Source organism: Seriola lalandi, unplaced genomic scaffold (assembly GCF_002814215.2).
Source record: "Seriola lalandi dorsalis isolate HSWRI2012SDOR001 ecotype SW California unplaced genomic scaffold, Sedor1 jcf7180002054259, whole genome shotgun sequence".
NCBI lineage: Eukaryota > Metazoa > Chordata > Actinopteri > Carangiformes > Carangidae > Seriola > Seriola lalandi.
Genome location: NW_019524812.1, coordinates 118188 through 124478, shown reverse-complemented (window position 1 = coordinate 124478; position 6291 = coordinate 118188).

Below are 6291 nucleotides of genomic sequence, written 5' to 3'. Positions count from 1 at the left end.
GGAAGTTTTTTAAAAAAAAATTCATCTGCTGAAGGAGAAACGTGTCTCTGCACTCACATTAAATCTGAGTTTAAAGACATTTAACTAAAAAAGCAGCTAGTTTGGAGCTTATAATTGTCCAATATATGATTTCCCCAAATGTGATTTGCAAGCTTGAATCTTCCTGCGCACATAAACTGAGTAGGAGACTTCCTGTGTTCAATAGTGAAACTTTTGAGCAGAAAAATATTTTCATATATGCTGGAGTTTTCAAAAAGACAGAAGGAGTAGATAAGAATTTAAAGAATTTCACAATAATGAGGTATGAGAGCTTTTTGTGTAAAAATCATGTGAGAACAAATTATTACTCAAATCAGTGTTTCAGAAAACATGAGAGGACGGGATCTTTAAATCATTTTTGATCTCAGCTTGCCTGGGGTTCACCCTGGACGGGTTGTTTTGTGATTATATAGATGGTTAATAGTGATGCATTCACGTATAACTTTGTTAATTAATCTGTAAAAATGAATCATATTTTATAAGATCATCATATATATTGTTTGTACAATCTTAACTGGGAAAGTAACTAGTAATTGTAGCTGTGTAATAAATGTAATGAATTAAAAAGAAAAATATTTCTCTCTGAAAAGTGGAGTAAAAAGTTGCACAAATACCTGACCTTCAACCACTGTCCGTTATGTTTCCTGATGCACCACTGAGTGTATTGGCAGAGCCTCTGCAGCCCATGACTTACTGACGTGCTTTCTTTCCTGCTGTCGTTTCCTCATGTTGTTTACAGTGTCACTGATAGTGCAGTTTACCGTGCTATCTTGGGCTGAGCTCCAGAGTAGCATGGATGACGATACTGCACACATCATGCATCATCTCCTGCCAGCTCAGCGGGAGAGACATAACCTCAGGTACACGGTGACACGAAAAACACACACACAGAAAAACACACATGCTTACGTTTCACCAGCAGGTCATCTGAGGATCAGTGCTGCTAATTTCTTGTCACCTCTATGAAAGTTGGAAGTGAAAGTTGGTGTGACTCAGCTGGCAGACTGGCACTTCTGACGCCAGTCAGCACCCCAGCGTACAGGAAAAGACGTGACACAGAGAGAAGTTATCCTCAAGCTCAGCACTCAACCACAGTGGAGTCAAACACATATAGCTCATATTTAGAGAAGACTTCTAAAGCAGGAGTGTGTATCTAGTAATGTGTAATATTAACCAGACAACTGACACTGCAGCCCCAGCTATGCATGAAGTAAGTTGCACATAATTTGATTAATTGTGTATTTTATGCAGTTAATCAAATTGCACATTTGTGCAGCAAGCAGACTGCAAAAACGAGCCGTCCTTCCAAATGTTAATGTACTGTTACTTTTTATTTCATGAACTTAAAAATGAGAAAATCAACAGTAATGGGATGTGCAAAGGTTTGAGGACCCTACTAAGTCAATAGTTAGTGACCCAATACTTATGCACACAACTGTATTTTAGTTTAAATTGTGTTTAATCAAATGACCATAGACTAACTGCAATCCTGCCACTAGTTGGTTTCTGGTAAAAAATATAACTGTTACACTCTTCTTATGTTATGTTATGAATATTATGTTACCACTTTCTGATAAGGCACCATTTATAAAGGCTTTATAAACTGTAATTAATGACTCTATTAATGGTTAATAGATGATTTACTAATGCTTTACATATCAGTAATAAGCCACTGATAACAACTTTTGGCTGGTGCTAGTGCAGAGGGCTCCGGCAAAAATGTTCAACCAGACTCAACTTTTGCTGCAACACAACGTCATCCTGCTGCGTTGGCCAGTCACATACGTGAAAACATACAGTCCTGGTACCGTACTTTGTGCAATCATTGTGCAGTTTTTCCATGTCTGATAAGCCTTTAAATGCATTCACCATGCTTTCCATGGATCTTCAGGTTACAGTGTTCCCCACCAGGACTTCATGTATGCAGGTTGCGCCTTTACACATTTCTACTAATGCAGCCATGGTATGGAGTCTATCCCATGTTGAATACAACAGCATCTTCCAAGGCAAGCTGAGTTTTCTATGCGCTTCAGTGGTGTGTTTTCATGGTCAGGAGACAGTGAGGGGCAGTTTCTTATTAAAGCCCGCTGACACATTGATCTTCAAACAGCCCCAGGAGGCCAATCTCCATCCCAGCCACTTTAGATGCTTTCACAGGAAATCAACTCAAAAGCATCTCTCTTTTCTTTCTTTTTTTCTCCTTTTGTGTTTCAGCTCCCCGGAGCCGCCCCTGTCTCACCGCCCTGAAGTCTAAATTTGGTATATATTTGAACTCCTGATCGATGGCGCCCACTGAGGAGGCTGTGTTGTTCGTGTGCAGTCTTATGTTGTGAGTTCCTGCCATCGAACTGTACTGTATGTCTGCACAGATGAAGGCATGGAAAAGTTTTCCTGAGGGACTGAAGACGATTACCTTTTTACGGTGAGATGGGAGGAACTGAGAATGGAACAATGTGATAGGTTGGTGGTTGGACAGAGGGGTTGAAACGTGGAAAGGAAGGGACTATAACAGAGGTGATGTGGGAGAGACAGCGACTGGTCTGTGGATGAGCAGGAGGTTGAAGTGGCCTCTGCCCCCTCGAGGCTCCTGTCGATTCATCCTTCCGGCAGGAAGTTTATGCGAGGATCAATAAGAAGCGAGGGTCTCTGGAGAGAGACAGAGAGAGGGAGCCTTTTCCCAGCCCCGGTCTCTTTTTGTTTCGTTAAGAAGCTCCTCACTCTATTCTAGGTTTGAATTGAGAATAATGAGCTTAGAGGTTTCTGTCGTCATCTTCATAGTCATCACTGATAATAAAAGTAACAAAAATTGACTCCTCATCAAACACCTTCGACCATACGATCCAAATGGAAATCATTTATCTGTAATCTTATTTTAAAGTATTGTAATCAGGCCTTTGTGCCTCTAAATGCAGTTTTTAGTGCTTTCTTCAGAATGTTTTTATTTTTCATCACAAAGGCTTTGCTGTGTGTTAAAGGCACCGGAAAGGGGTTTTAGCAACATTTTTCTTACTGTGAAAGTACAAGTAAAATAAAAGAACAGCCCTTGAGTCATTGATAACTTAGTCTGATCATTATTTCTATGCTGCAACTTCTTTCTATCATGGGTCACATAAGTTACAAGAGGACAGTCAAACATTCCTGACAGCCACTTTGATGTGTTCTTTAATCAAACAAAAGGACATGGTCTTTCACATTAAAAGCCTAAAGTCCAATTGTTTGAACACCATAAGTGGCTTAGAGGTTATAGTGCCATGGAAATGTACAAGTTAGTAAATGGAGGTAGGTTTAGTTATTGTAAATAAGTAAATGTTTCACTATCGTCTGTGCCTTGATGTATTCTTCTGTTCACTCTCTACTTGAGACAGTTACACAAAACAGCAAAAACCTTCTGATGTCTCTTCACCACACTTATCAGACAGGAGTCTGGGGTCTGAAGATGGTCTGTCTTAGGATCCTCACATGAAAAGGTTTGAGAATCCCTCCACTGCTTCCTTGTTGGCGCTTAAATTGGAGTATAAAACTGGCAACATTTCAATCACATGCTTTTGTATAATCATTTGTTTGCTGCTAATGATTAAATGGACCGTTTACAGCTGCTTAACAGCTGAGAAAAGCAACAAGATCACAGTGTGACAGCTCAGACTAGAAGCAGGGGCTGCTGGTTTAAGAGGAAACACTCAAATGATGCTGACCTTCCGGAGCAGCTCGTCCTCTCCCACTACCACCTGTCTGCAGCCTGACCAGGTTATTATTTTAGCCCTTAACCCCATCATGAAGCTGCAGAGTCAATCCTCTCAGAGAGGATTATAGTGAAGGTGTGCTACGCTAGAGTCTCTCACTGAGTGGTAAACATGAGTGAGCCATGTGAAAAGTCTCATTTGGCATACAAAACATATATTAAATGGTGCCTGAGCCTGAGCTCTCATGCAGGGGATATTGTTATTGGCTGGATCACAAAATCGAGTGTCCTTGGTGAGGAAAAAAATGAACCAAAGAATACCAAAATACAGTTAAAAGAGGAGAAATTTACAACCTTAATAATAACAGCTATTATCATTATCATAACCACCATCATCATCTCAAGAACTGAAAATTCAATAAATAAGCTGAAGTGTAGGACTGTAGAAATGTATTAACATCTATGATTGGGGATGACTGTCTAACCTTTGTTAATGGCTCATTAGAAATTGAGAAACTTGTGACTCTTTATCAATGTCATACCAACATTTATAACTGCAAACCTGGTGACTTATTAGAAAGTGCAAACCAACATGCAACTACAAACAAATGCCTTATTGCTGAATAGAAACATACAGGCATGTTATCACCAAAACATTTTATTTAAACAGAGCTCGCTGGTGCAATAGAGGCTTTAATCAAACAACATAATGGAAAACTTCTTAACTTTAAAAATGTAATTAAAACAACCATCAACATTTCACATGCACTGTATTGTTCTCTCTAAACTTGTACTATGTTAAGTCAACATCTAGTCAAATTCTATGTTTCAGTTAATAAGTGGTTACAATCAAACATCAGACAGCACCCCACTCAAATAGTTTATTCATGCATTGCACGGATGTTTTGGTCATCTGCCGAACTGAGCGTGTTGATTCATTACTTAACCTAAAAGAAATGACTGAGTCTGTAGTTATAAATGTTAATAAGCAGTTTATAAATGCATTTTGGTCCAGTTGTCCTGCAGCACTTTTCCAGAGGATAAGTGGTCAAAGAGTCCAGTGGGGAGGAAGTCTTTAACTAATGAATTGAAAGGTTGTTCTTATTAATGGCTTATAACTGATCTATACAGCACAAATGATTTATTAACCATTAAGAAAGCCATTCATTACAGGTGATAAATCCTTCATAAATGTTGCCTTATTGTCGCATCTACATCTTTGACCAACCAGGGTTCAGTGTGCATACAATCCTCCTTCTTTGCCCTGTATTAGTTACTGTCCCATGTTGTTTTTGTCTTCAGAGCTGGCATGACGTCATGGTTACGTCGCCTCCTCATCAGTCAAGACAGAAGAGTGTTACATCAGAAATCAATCGTTTTTTGTTTGTCTTTTATACTGGAATTCCTGGAGTCTGGCTCAAGGGTTTAAAGTAACTAATCAACATCAGTCTAATCAACAACACCAACTCTGACAACACAGGGACTACAGAAGAGCGTAATCAAGAGTTCAAGACAGATTCTCCTGGTCCAGCCGGTCTGACACTCCTCCCAACAGCCCCCAGCTTTCAGTGGACAGTCTGAAAGAACAATATCAGTGAGAAAACACAGGAGGAGGAGCCTGACCTATTCATTCATTCAGTACTGTGTGTGTGTGTGTGTGTGTGTGTGTGTGTGTTTGGACCAGCTGCAGCCTTCACTGTCTGTCTGTTGGCTGGTCAGTACTACTGCCGTGTGTGTGTCTGTGTGTTTTTTTTTCACTGTACACTGTGTATCTGGCTGTGTCAAGTGTGTGTGTGTGGGTTAAATGCCCTCTTTTTTTATATTCACTCATTCTTTCATTACACACATATACACACACACACAGGACCTCTTGTATTGTGTCAGTGGCGAGTAATGGTAACAATAAAAGGGCGTGGCTCCTTTAAGGGCAGTCATGGTGGCTGTTAAATAGATCAGTGAGACACACACACACACCCACGCCCACACACCCAGTGTAGGAAGCTGGTCAATTCATCCTGAGACACACAGAGCATGCCTGTACATGACTGTGCCTTCAAAATTAAAGTCTTTAAAGTCACAATCAAAGTGGCTCATGTATTGGGAAATTGGGAGAAAAAAATTGTGAAACGAAAGGATTTTTCTGATTGCTTCATCTGGACCACGATGCATTTTCAGTTCACTGTATCCATGTGTACTGATGTAGTTTCAAAAGCCCAAAGTCTGTGTGACTGTTTCTCAGATGTATTTTTCAACCATGATTAGATAAGATTTTATTAGCTTCATTGGCAGCAAAGGTCAGATATCATAAAGGAAATCATAACAATGGCAGTAATAGGAAAAAAAAACTGGTTAGAGTTCAGTCATTTGTTTATGAAAAACTGAATGGTAACCGACAGCTAGCTAAGGCTATACAATTCGTGGCACAATGGTAGGTATTCAAATATCATACTGGCTGAAACCAGTCTAACATATATGGATAAAAGAATTTTTAAAGATAAGGGCGTAAACCAATGTGGTTGTGAAAGTAAGAGGGAACTGTAACTGTGATGTAAGCCTACAAAATAAAAAAATAA